Raw genomic sequence first — 14,418 nt, forward strand, 5'->3', positions numbered from 1 at the left:
AGTTCTAGCCCAGAACCTCCAACACTAAGGCCTGTGCCATTGTTATGTCAGATCTGAATATAATACAAGAGTTGAGTACAATATAGTCTATCACCTCATATCACCTTCTACGTGTAGTTTGTCATTCCTCCAAAAAACTAGAACTAGACTATGCCTGAGATGGGAGACCACTCAGTCCAACCCTCTACTCCATGGGGAATGTTTTCATAAATGACCTTGCCAGACCCTCTTAGACAGCTCCTTTGAAAGTAACCTCATTGCCTTATCAGATAGTTGGCTCCATTTTAGACAGCTACAATTGTTCATGTTTTGCCTAAAATGTTGCAGAAATCTACTTTCTTCTATAGTCTCCACACCTCTTCTCCCTGATGCAATGGTGTAGTTATACTTGTTCTAGAAGTCAGGCTTCTGAGCATGCTTCCTTGGTTAGCCCATCCATCCTTAGTAGCTTCTATAGGGTCAGAGAAGAGGTTATTTCTTTCTACAAAGTTATAACCTCATGTGGTGGTCACAGAAGCAGAAGGCAACAGTCAAGGGACCCTGCTTTACAGAGAACTGGGAAGTGATGCTTTTGCCCTGATGAGGCAGAGAAATACTAGATTTGCTGTAAGCTCTGATACTACCCCTGTGCTCTGTACTTGGACCCTCTGGCTTCCTTCTTCCATGGGTGTCTGCTCTGCCATGATTCTCCTAGCAATGCTTTTGTAGAGAGAGAGACAAACAATCCCACCAAACCAACCACTCCCTCCCTCAGATTATCCTGATTTATCCTAAGCAGTTCTTGCTTGTAATGACCCATCCTTGAGGGAGCCTTGACTTTATCACCTATCAAAGCAAGCAATAGCTTGAAAGAGAAGCTGTCAAGTCTGAAATGCCATCTTTCTCTCAGAAAGAAGAAAATCTGTGAGATGCCAGAGGCAATAGCGGTGAATGGTCCAGATGTGACTTGTTCTGCTCCTGCCTTTTTGCAAAGAAAAGGGAAGGTTATTTCATAAAACTCCCCCAAAATGGACCATCACACCAAGGTCCAGGTGTCTCTGGAAGAATACTTTGCTGCATCTCCTCTTTTTTTCCTGTAATCTCTAAACTGGCTCTATCTGCTATATATTTTTTTCCTCCCCAGCGACAGCTCTGTGAATAAGCCATGAATTAATAGAACATTCTGCCCATTCAGCATGGACAGGGAGTCTTGTCTTCAAAGGGGCACAGGGTGGTGAATGGAACTCAAGTGTTCTGCTAATCTACCTGTCCTCCTACCTGCCTCTGCAGTCCCACCTCAGACTCTGCAGCAGAAAAACAACATAACAGGGAGAAGACCTAAGAACCTATGGGTAACTGAGCTGCCAGTGTCTAAAGGGTAGTCAATATGGTTCCAGAAAGTAGAGGAAAGGGTCAGATGGATGCACACAAGGATGCGGAAAACTCTATTCCTTTAAGGATCACTCTGTACTATAATCAATGAAAACATTTCCAGGCTGATGAAGCCATTTGTCCTTCTGAAAAGACTCGGTTACTTATTCTTCATCCTTGACCCTACCACACAACATGGGGCAGCTGCTGACAGGGCCTAGAGCTATTTACCTGGTGCTCTCTGCTAGGTGACCAGTCACAAGGAAGGAAACAAAAGATGTAATAAACACCTGCTATATCCCAGACATCATGCTAAGCATTTTAACACATGCTAACATATTTTATCCTCCACTCTGTAAGAAGCAAGATGTTATTAAATCTAACAGATAAAGAAACTGAGGCTCAGACATGTCAAATAGCTTAATACAGGGTTGAGCTCTGGTTGATTTGAAGTTTATTACACAATACCCTAGATTAAACCATGAAGTGTTTTCACCATGTATGTAAATCCCATTATGAGACATTCTGGAGAATTACCTTGATTCTTCTTTGGATTTTGATTGAACCTCACATTGTTTGAAATAAGTGGGTCTTGAATTGTTTTACGGTTAATAGGGACTTGGTACCTATAATTGGTTTTAGGAGTTATAGGATGATTTCCTGTAGAACCAACCTTTGGATGGTTCATGGAGTAGGTGCCAAAAAATTCCAGCCTGATAGAGTGGACCTAAACCTTGCTTGTGGTTTGGTTGAATGGGATTGTATTAGGCACCTGTTATGGTTTAGTCCTCTATTAGGCATTGTGGGAAAGCAAAGTTAACACATTCTCTTTCCTTAAGAAATTTTATACGTTGCTTGAAAAAACAGAAGATACAGCTGCACAACTAAGTGTAATAATGCAGGTAAGTTATAACAAAGGCTCAAATGAGCTGTGGAGACAATAAGAACTTCAAGAGGTCAGAGGCCAGAGGTGAGAGATGGAATAGCTGTGGTATCTGGGCAATATTCAGTGAGGGAGGAAAGCTTGATCTGGGCTTAGAAGAGTATAGTATTTTCCTGGGAAGAAAGAAATGGAGAACTTTTAAATGGGAGGAAGAGGAGGAAGTACATAAGTGTGGAGATGAGAATGCTAACAGATGATGATGAGGTGCCCATGCTGATTGGAAGCATATAGGAAACAGTTGAAGCTTTGACAAGAAAGACAATCAGGGCTTGAATACTAACCTAAAGAGTGAAATCTATTCCAATGACCATGAAAAACCATAGTAGGTTCTTGAACAAGAAAAGGAGTTTTTTGAAACTGAATCTAGGAGTGGCATTCAGAGGAAGGAGTGGAGCATATCTTGCAGGAAGAGATATCATTTGGGAAGCTTTTGTCATGATTAAGGAATGAAGTCAGGAGCACTCAACCATGGTGAAGGTGGGAGAGCAAAGCAAGTGTTGAGTGGGGCCCAATTCAGGAGACAGTGCCTGAGTATGCATGGGGGGCAAGGGGAGATGGGGAAGGAGTCAAGGACTATCCATGAGTTAAAGCCTGTGTGGATTCAAGTGGTCATTCTCATTTTGGAACAGACTTCAGGTGAAGGGTTTTCCTGTTTGGGATGAAGCAGTGACCCTGAAGCCTTGGGCTGAGGTTTTATTTCTATGTTAGTTTTAGCTGAGTCTCTCCTGCTTGACTCACAGGCTTGATGACTCTGAAAATGTGCTTTGAGTTCCCTTCTAAGAGCTGCATATAGAACTCTATATTAAGAAGGGAAGGGTAATGTTTATCTCTTTGCTCACCTCCTTTCCCTCATCCCTGGCATGGATTTTTCTCCAAAAAGTTAGCGACTCAGGGGCCCACTTCCATATGCAAGAACTAGTACATCATTCCATGCCATCATGGGCCTGCTGAGCAGTTGTGCTTGCAGACATTGAAGTTAACTAATATTCAGAAGGTAAACAGAGCTGGGCGTGTAAAGCCTCATTAGCTGTGTGGTTGGGTCATGGTACCCGCCCATGAGGATGTTAAATGGCAGCATTGTCAGGATAAGACAATGCAACTGTCCCACTGCATTAATAGTCCATCAATCCCCGCAGCCTCACACACAGCCCTCTTCCAGCCAGAGGCTCCTTGCAGAGCTGGTGTGTGGAAGCTTCAGCTGACTATGCAGGAGGGACAGCAGCATGTGCTCTTTCAGGCTTCTGCTGATCAAAGGAATGGTGAGATTGAAGAATGCTAAAACCTTGGGCTTCCCTTGTGACAGGATCTGACATTATATATGTCATGAACGTAAATAAACAAACAACAAAAGTGACTCCAGGTAGAACCTAATTTTTGCAGCCCTAGGAAGCTTCTTTTACCATCTTAAGGGATAGAATGACTACGGGGAAACAGTAGGCGGGGTGGGTCTCAAACACAGATGGAGATGATTGGCTAAAATCTCATTGGTAAGATTTCAAGGTGACAATAAATGTCTGACCTGCTAAAACATAAATCTTCTGTATTCTGAAGTAGATCCTAAAATTCCCACTATCACACATCCATTGCTCTGAGGAATTTCATTTTTGGTTACCAGGTGATGGGTAATGTCTTTTCAAGTTCCTCCAAGTGGAATAACACATTAAGTAATGTAAAGTACCCTGTATATATATTTTTTTCTTCTCTGTTATTAGTTAATAATGTCACTTGATATTCACACTATGCTTTGTATGTACATGATAACTTTTAATATTAAAATATCCCAGGAGATATTAATAATAGTCCCAATTTATGAAAAAGGAAAGATCAAATTTGTTAAATACAGTATTTTACTTTCTCAAATTGAAAAATACTGTTTGCACATGTTAAAGATTCATAAATCAAATGGCTCTTTCTTATAATTGTTGTATATGTTACATATACTGTCATTTCTCTCTGATCTTAAAGGAAAATGGTTATTAAACAGGTACCACATAATACAGTATTAGCTAGCTATTCCACTGGCAATTCCTTGGCATTGTGCATTTTGACAAGGTGTGTTAATGGAATGGAAAGAGAAGGAAAGGTTCAGAATATGGAATGCTGTGGAAAGCAGGTATCATCAGACCAGGGGCCAGAGTGGGTGACCCAGGCCAGCAGTTTGAGGGCTCTCTACCCCTTGAGAGTGGGGATAGAGAACGCACAAACTGGTATGAGTTTACCAACCATAAACCCATACATGTTTTTGAGATTGGAGCCTTTACATATATTATGTAACTATTTTGTGAAGCATTTATCCATCCTGTCTGTGATGCCAAGCCCTCCATTATCTACATAGTAGTGTCTTTTACTGATTCCATGACACATTATCAACATTTCTCAAGTGTTTGTGGCCACCATGCACTTATAAAATTTTTTTTTTTCAACGTTTATTTATTTTTGGGACAGAGAGAGACAGAGCATGAACGGGGGAGGGGCAGAGAGAGAGGGAGACACAGAATCGGAAACAGGCTCCAGGCTCTGAGCCATCAGCCCAGAGCCTGACGCGGGGCTCCAACTCACGGACCGCGAGATCGTGACTTGGCAGAAGTCGGACGCTTAACCGACTGCGCCACCCAGGCGCCCCCACCATGCACTTATAAAAGTGGACTTCATTGATGCAACATCAGCAGGAGCTCAAGACAGAATTTGTCCATTTTCTTTAGATTTTCCTTCTGTGACAAACCAATAGGTTTGTGAGTCACTCTGGCTCAGATGCTGGGATTAGATCCTGATTCTATATGGTTTTTTTGATGCTGGATAAGTGATGTTAACTTCCATGCTTCAGTTCTTCTTATCTCTTGCCCTTGACTGCCACTTCCAGATCATTTCTCCCTCTATTTTGTAGAACACTTTAAGGCTCAAAACAAATGATGGGATTACTTTCTCCCTTTCCTTTAACAATCATTTGAGGAGGTCCTTGTCATGTGGCTTTATTTATTAAGATTTAACACTCGATCCACCATCTTTTACTTTTCAATGCCTGCTTCTGTCCTAGGTGAAGTTGCCATCCAAAATTAGACACCTAGTCTCTTGACTGCTTGAATTTCTCATGCCCAATGACCTATTCCACATCAGTTGAGCCACTTGCTCCATGATCACATACTGAACCCCATCATCACCAGACACTGTCTCCCAAATCATGAACTTGAATGTTCACTTTTGCACTAAAAACTGCTATTCCTCTACCTCAGTTGCCCAAATAGTTTTACTGCATGGGCATTCTGACCTAAAAACTCGATCCATTGAACCACATTCCTATCCATCAGCCCCCTCCTTTCTTCACTTCTTACTTTATCCTGCTTAGTTTTCTTATCATATCAATTTAAGCATCCTATTTGCAAATAATTTCAAATCAATTATTATTTTTTTTTATTTCACTTACCTTGAAAAACCCTCATCTGGAAAGAAACAGACCACCTTCTCTGTGCCCATGCCTGATCAGCTGAGCATAACAAGAGAAAATCATAGAAGTGGATAGATTGATAATACTATTTTTATTTTATTTTCTATTTTATTTCTTATTGTATTGTGTTGTATTATATTACATTGTATTGTATTTATTTTTGAGAGAGAGAGAGAGAGAGTAGGGGAGGGGCAGAGGGAGAGGGAGAGAGAATCTTAAACAGGCTCCATGCTTTGCGATCTTATGACTGGGAGATCATGACTTGAGCTGAAATCAAGAGTCAGACACTTAACCAACTGAGCCACCCAGGTGCCCCTGATATTACTATTGACATCACACTATATTAGGTCAAATTCCCTGGAAATCAATTCTGAGATGGAGATTCATGTTCTCCAAGATTCTAGCTGTTTTAATTTCCCCATTCTCCATATATTATAGAATATACATATATATTCTATATGTGTGTGTGTGTGTGTATATATATATATATATATATAGTATGTATAGTATACTATAGTATATAGTATGTATAGTATACATATATAGTATGTATAGTATACTATAGTATATAGTGTGTGTGTGTATATATATATATATATATATATATATATATATATATATATTTGGAGAGAAAGTATAATATAGTATATATACTATATAGTATATATATATAGTATAGTATATAGTATAGTATTTAATATATATAATTATAACATATACAATATATTATATAATAATATATTAATATAATATAATAATTTTTATATTATAATATATGATAATTATTTTATATTATAATATATAATAATTAATATAATATAATAATATAATAATATAATAACAATAATATATATACTCTATATACTATATACTATACTATATACTATACCATGTACTATACTATATACTATATACTATATATATATATATATATACTATATACTATACTATATATGTGTGTGTGTATATATATATATATATATATATATATATATATATATATATATTTGGAGAGAAAAAGAGAGAGAGGTGCCAAGAATTATATATATAATGTTAAACTTTAACCTAATCCTAATTTTATATATGTGTGTATATATGTATATGTATACACACAGACATATATATATAATTATATAAATATATATGAAAAAATATATATACATACACATACATACATATAATTGTCATTGATTTAGGCAGTATAGAAGTATATTGCTCCCTGATAAGTGGTCTCCCATTCTTTTCAGGCATTATATCAAAGCTGGAACCTCACCTGTGCCCTTAAAAAACAATACTATTGCTCTCTCAGGTCAGCAATTCCTCAAGTATAATGAGTAATAGGATGAGTAAATGTCATAGCCATATGTCCCTGCTTTCCCTTCTTTGTTGTAAAGTGGATCTCCTGATCTGATGGGATGTTATGCAGGATCCCATGTTGAGAAGCCTTTAGATAGTGTGCTGGTTAAGGCATCTAGTCAGGAAAGTCAAGCCCATACCTGGAATATATGTTAATACCATCAAGATAAATCTCTGCTCAAGATAAATCATTAAGATAAATCTCTGCTCCTCCAGGGTGAAGGAGTTCAATGTAACCCATTTTACAGCAAGTGTCAGGTTGGTCTCCTCTAGGGATGATGCCATAATGGAGACTCAGTGTTTGTCTCTGTTGTGAGCAGGTTAGACATTTTCAGCTTCAAGAATTAAATCAGCCTTAGAGCACCTGGGTGGCTCAGTCAGTTGAGCATCTAACTCTTGAATTCAGCTAAGATCATGATACCGAGGTTGTGGGATTGAGACCTGTGTCAGGCTCCACGGGGAGCCTGGGATTCTCCCTCTCCCCCCACTGTCTCTAAAAAGAAAGGAAAGGAAAGGAAAGGAAAGGAAAGGAAAGGAAAGGAAAGGAAAGGAAAGGAAAGGAAAGGAAAGAAAGAAAGAAGAAAGAAAGAAAGAAAGAAAGAAAGAAAGAAAGAAAGAAAGAAAGATGAAAGAAAGAAAGAAAGAAAGAAAGAAAGAAAGAAAGAAAGAAAAAGAAAAAAGAAAAAAAAGCAGTCTTGATAAGTCTTGAATCAGTCTTGGTAAGTGAGAATCCATACGGTTGAGCTCACGCATTGCATCCATTCCTATCACCATGGTTACTCCATTTATGAACCCATTGTGCAAATTGGGGAGCTGCTAATGAAGTATAGCTTAATTCTTCATAGATTGGCTTAATTATTCTGGTACTCTCTGGAGAGTATTAACATATGACATAAAAATCTTGACACTGGTCCACTCCCATAGGTCAGTTCATAAGCTTATTTTCCATTCTTTCTTGTCCCAATTACTCAGTTTGGTTTTTTTGTAAGCCCCTGCCAACTGGCCAAGACATTCTTCACTGCGCATGAGGCCATATATAGTCTTATTTCAGGCCACTTCTTTTTTTTTTTTTAAATGTTTATTTATTTTGAGAGAGAGAGCACACACACCATGCATGAGTGGGGGAGGGGCCAAGAGAGAGAGAGAGAGAGAGAGAGAGAGAGAGAATGCCAAGCAGAATCCCCATTGTCAGTGCAAAGCCGCATGCAGGGCTTGATCTCATGACTATGAGATCACAACTGAGTCAAAATCAAGAGTAGGACACTTAAGAAATCAATAACTGACTGAGCTGCCCAGGTGCCCCCAGGCCACTTTATTGTCACTCAAGGTAAACAACCTGGTGTGTCAGTTGAAACTCTTGCTTGCTGGAGAATTTTGTGTCATTGCTACACACCAGACTAATCTATCTATGACCAAACTCCACCTTTTCATTCTTTACTAGTGAATTATTTAGTGGTGTGAGTTGAAAGAGAGGTGCCATAAGTGTGAGCTGAAAAAGAGCTGCTAGCATAGCAATGGTGATCTACTGGCTCCTGCAGCTTATTTGTTGTACCCTCCACCCCTGCCTGTACCTGACCTGGAGTTACTTCAGCCCCCCAGTGAGTTGTTAAACCTGCCTGCACTTATTACTTGGTTAATCTGATAGAACTCAGCTCATGAAGGGCAGCTCTGGCTGCTTGGACACTTGATGTCCCATGGTTAAATGTTCAGTTTCTATCAGTGTCCTTTAGCATGCCAGTAGCTGTTTTTTTAAACTACTATAGATGGCATGGCCTTGCTATAGAATCCTAATGGTCTCCATTTTGATTTCTCTGTGAGGACCTGCTGTAAACTCCACATGGAGTCTTTTCTCTCTGCAGACACCTCTATTACCATAGGGTCTACCAGGTCTGTGGCACAAGCCTTAAGGCTGCTTGCATGCCAGCCTGCTCTGCTGAAGGGCCCTTTCCTGCTCTAGACCCCATTAAAAGTGGGAAGCCTTTCATTTCAGCCATGAAATTAATTGACACAGTGTTACCAAGTGTGGCATATGCTTCCTTGAGCACCAGAGGAGGCCTATTAAGTGCATGCACTACCTTCTTATTGTTGGAATGTGGGTAAAACATGCTCTTTACTCTGGAGGGAATGCCCTGGCATGCCCCAGACACTAGATCCCTAAAATTTGTGCTAATGTGATAAATTCCTTAATCTTCATAGCTGTCTGCAGGTCAGATGTCTGCCTAGCTGCCACAAATGATTGACCTTTTCAATCATTATGATATTGCTACGTCCTCCTTGCCTTGGATGACTAAATGCTACCCCTTGCCCTCTACTATTTCATGGTTCTGTCATCCCTGTTGCTACTAGAGAATCCAGTTCCATAGTGTCTCCTCTCCTAAGTCCTAGCCTGCATAAGTCAGCCATTGCTTGAACTTTTCAAGACCTTTAGTTCCCTTCTGTATTTGTGAGCTTCAGGTTGTGATGACAAAATACCATTGACTGGATAACTTACACAGAATTTAATTTTTCATAGTTCTGGAAGCTAGAGGTCCAAGATCAATGTTCTGGCCAACTTGGTTTCCGCTGAGAGACTCTTCCTGGCTTGCACATGGCATTTTTTCGTTATGTCCTCACATGGCCTTTTCCCCGTGCATGTGCATGATGGCATGGGGGAGAGAAAGACAGAGAGTGCACACACTCTATATTGTCTTTTTTTTATAATGATACTCATACTTTTAGATTAGAGCCCCACCTTTTTATCTCAGTTAACCTAAATTACTTCCTAAAGACCCTATCTCCAAATACAGTTACATCAGGGGTTGGGACTTCAGTGTATGAATTTTGAAGGGAAACAAGCCATAGCACCCTTTCACTTGTGCATTCCTTACTGCTACTATAAATGAAATGAAGTGTCTTTCAGGCCCTCCCATGGAGCATAGTCAGCTGATGTCTTTTTCTGGCTTCACATAGCATATTCATTGCAGCATGGCCACTTCTCTGAGCTTCTCCATCATCTGCCAAGACAGTTTTGGCATTTCCACTTCACTCATTGTGGACCATCCCTTTTTCCAATCTTTCAAGAGCAGCCTTTTAGCATATTAGCATTGTTTCTCAAGAAACTTGCCAGGATGTTAAATCTTGTGTCCTGGAAGGGTGCTTCCCTATCAATAAACTCTCTTATCCAAATTTATATTCTGCTACCCTTGACACAACTTTCAGGGACCAGTCTCATACATATTGTACCAGCTTTTGCTACCACACATAGAGTAGATCCCTCCGCCCCTTTGACATATTGTCCCCTTTCTCCCTTTAGTAGGCCCAGCACTTCCCCAAACGGCTTATGCTGACATGTGACCCTACCTATGGGTCTTTTACCAAATAGGACTGGTGGGGTTATATCCTAAGGGTAGTGTGTGTTTGACAAATAAGAGGCGTCTGTTATACTTTTATTTATTTACGTATTTTGAAATTTTTATTTAAATTCCAATTAGTTAACATATACTGTAATATTAGTTCCAGGTGTACAATACAGTGATTCGACACTTCCATACATCACCTGGTGCTCATGATGACAAGGGCACTACTTAATCCCTATCACCTATTTAACCCATCCCCCACCTACCTCCCTTTTGGTAATCATCAGTCTGTTCTCTCTAATTAAAAGTCTGTCTTTTGGTTTCCCTCTCTCTTTTTTCCCTTTGCTTGTTTGTTTGTTTCTTAAATTACACATATGAGTGAAATCATATGGTATTTGTCTTTCTCTGACTGACTTATTTCGCTTAACATAATACTCGCTAGTTCCATCCATGTCTTTGCAAATGGTAAGATTTCATTCTTTTTTACAACTAAGTAATATTCCATTATATATATGTACCACTTCTTTATACATTCATCAATGTATGGACTCTTAGTCTGTTTTTGGCTGCTGTAGTCTGTAATTTGGCTATTGTAGATAATGCTGCTATACACATTGGGGTAAATGTATCCCTCTACATTAGTATTTTTGTATTCTTTGGGTAAATAACTAGTAGTGCAATTGCTGGATCATAGCATAGTTCTATTTTTAACTTTTTTTTCCTTAGGAAATTGCATACTTTTTCCAGAGTGGTTGCACCAGCTTGCATTCTCACCAACAGTGCAAAAGTGTTCCTCTTTTTTCACATCCTTGCCAGTATTGTTGATTTTAGCCATTCTGACAGGTCTGAGGTGATAGCTAATTTTGTTTTGATTTCCATTTTCCTGATGATCAGTGATGTTGAGCATCTTTTTATGTGTCTGTTGGACACCTGTATGTCTTCTTTGGAAAAATGTCTATACATGTCTTCTGCCCATTTTTAATTGGATTATTCATTTTTTTTCGGGATTGAGTTATGTAAGGTCTTTATATATTTTGGATACTAACCCTTTATCAGATATGTAATTTACAATTTTTTTCCCATTCTGTAGGTTGCTTTTTAGTTTTATTGATTGTTTCCTTCACTATACAGAAACTTTTATTTTGATGTAGTTCCAAGAGCTTATTTTTGCTTTTGTTTCCCTTGCCTCAGGAGACATATCTAGGAAGAAGTTGCTATGGTTGATGTCAAAAAAGTTACTGCCTGTGTTCTCTTCTAGGATGTTTATGGTTTCAGGTCTCACATTTAGGAATTTGATCCTTTTTAAATTTGTTTTTGTGTATGCTGTAATAAAGTGGTCCATTTTCATTCTTTTGCATGTTGCTGTCCAGTTTTCTCAACACCATTTGTTGAAGAGACATTCTTTTTCCCATAGAATATTCTTTTCTGCTTTGTAAAAGATCAATTGATAATATAGTTATGGGTTCCTTTCTGGGTTTTCTATTCTATCCCATTGATCTATGTGACTATTTTTGTGCAAGTACTAAACTGTTTTCATTACTACAGCTTTGTAATATAACTTGAAGCCAGATATAACTTGATGTCTCCAACTTGATGTCTCCAACTTGGCTTTCCTTTTTCAAGGTTGTGTTGGCTATTTGGGGTCTTTTGTGGTTCCACACAAATTTTAGCACTGTTTGTTCTAGCTCTGTGAAAAATGCTGTTGGTATTTTGATGGAGATTACATTAAATGTGTAGATTGCTCTGGGTAGTATGGACATTTTAACATTGTTCTGCCAACCATGAACATAGAATATCTTCCCATTTCTTTGTGTCCTCTTCAATTTCTGTCATCAGTGTTTTATAGTTATCAGAGAAAAGGTCTTTAAACTCCTTGGTTAGGTTTATTCTTATGTATCTTATTGGTTTTGGTGCAATTATAAATGGGATTGATTTCTTAATTTCTCTTTCTATTGCTTCACTATTGATGTATAGAAATGCAACAGATTTATGTACATTGATTTTGTGCCCAGTGACTTTACTGAACTTATTTATCAGTTCTAGCAGGTTTTGTTTTGTGTGTGTGGTTTTTTTTTTTTTTTTTTTTTTTTTTGGTAGTCTTTCAGTTTTTCTATATAGTGTATCATGTCATCTGCAAATAGTGAAACTTTTGCTTCTTTGACAATTTGGATGCCTTTTATTTCTTTTTATTGTCTGATTGCTGTGGCTAGGACTAACAGTATTATGTTAAATAACAGTAGTGACAGTAGATCCCTGTCTTGTTCCTGACCATAAAGGAAAACCTCTCAGTTTTTCCCCATTGAGGATGATATTGGCTGTTGGTTTTTCATAAAAGACCTTTACAATGTTGAGGTATGTTTCCTCTATACCTACTTTGTTGAGCGTTTTTATCATGAATGGATATTGTACTTTGCCAAATGTTTTTTCTGCATCTATTGAAATGGTCGTATGGTTCTTATCCTTTCTTTTGTTAATGTGATGTGTATTGATTGATTGATTTGTGAATATTGAATGACACTTGTAACACAAGAATAAATGTGACTTCATCATGGAAAATTATTTTTTAATGTATTATTCAATTCAGTTTGCTAGTATTTATTGAGAATTTTTGCATCTATGTTTATCAGGGATATTGGCCCATAGTTCTATTTTTTAGAGGTGCCTTCATCTGCTTTTGGTATCAGGGTAATGCTGGCCTCATAGAAAAAATTTGGAAGTTTTCCTTCCTTTTCTTTCTTTCTTTCTTTCTTTCTTTTTTTTTTGGGGGGGGGGGAATAGTTTGAGAATAATAGGTATTAACTCTTCTTTAAAGGTTTTGTAGAATTCACCTGTGAACCCATTTGGTCCTGGTCTTTTCTTGAGGGGGGGTCTTTTTATTACTGATTCAATTTCTTTGCTGGTTATTCATCTTTTGAAGTTTTTTTTTTTAAATCTCTTTCTGTTTCAGTTTTGGTAGTTTATATCTTTCTAGGAACTTATGCATTTCTTTCAGGTTGTCCAATTTGTTGACATACAGTTTCTCATAGTTTTCTCTTAAAATTGTTTGTATTTCTGTGGTGTTGAATGTTACTTTTCCTCTCCTATTTGTGACTATTTGGGCCCTTTCTTTTTCTTTTTGGTAAATCTGGTTAGAGATTTATCACTTTTAGTAATTTTTTCAAAGAACAAGCTCCTGGCTTCATTGATCTGTTTTATTATTTTTTAAGTTTTTATATCATTTATATCTGCTTTAATTTTTATTATTTCCTTCCTTCTGCTGGCTTTAGGCTCTGTTTGTTTTTCTTTTTGTAGCTCCTTTAAGTGTAAGGTTAGGTTGTTTGAGATTTTTCTTACTTCTGGAGGTAGACCTGTATAACAATATACTTCCCTCTTAAGACCACTTTTGCTGCATCCCAAAGGTTTTGCACTGTTGTGTTTTCATTTTTATTTGTTTCTGTGTATTCTTTAATTTCTTTTTTGATTTCCTGGTTGACCCATTCATTGTTTAGTAGCATGTTTTTTAACCTCCATATATTTCTGGTCTTTCCAGATTTTTTCTTGTTGTTGACTTTTAAGCAAGAGGAGAGGGAACATTAGTTTCTAATAGAAAGGAGTGGTCCACTCCTGTAGACTTCAGGGGAATATGAGGTTTCATCATTCTTGAGTTTTTCAACACAGACGTTCCCATCCTAATATTCAGATTCCCATGGCTTTTCAGTTACCCTTGACTTTATAATAGCAGCTTCCTGAGGTTGAGAATTCAAAGTACTCTATGACTTGCTGTCCTTATAATTAAGCTTTTGACCTGATCCTCAGCCTTTTCTGCCTCCTGCTGAAAGAAAGGGGAGTCTCTATATGCTGCTCAGGAGGACTTCAGACTTTCACACTTTGCTTTAAATTGTTGACACATTTGTTGTCTTTCTTCAATATATCGATAGCACTCAGCAGTAGTGTTCAATCCCATAGGCTTGTAACTTACTATTTTATGATACTTCTTAAATGCCTGAGATGTT

This window comes from Puma concolor, chromosome B1 (assembly GCF_028749965.1).
Source record: "Puma concolor isolate L17-30 chromosome B1, mPumCon1.1.hap2, whole genome shotgun sequence".
Classification (NCBI taxonomy): Eukaryota; Metazoa; Chordata; class Mammalia; order Carnivora; family Felidae; genus Puma; species Puma concolor.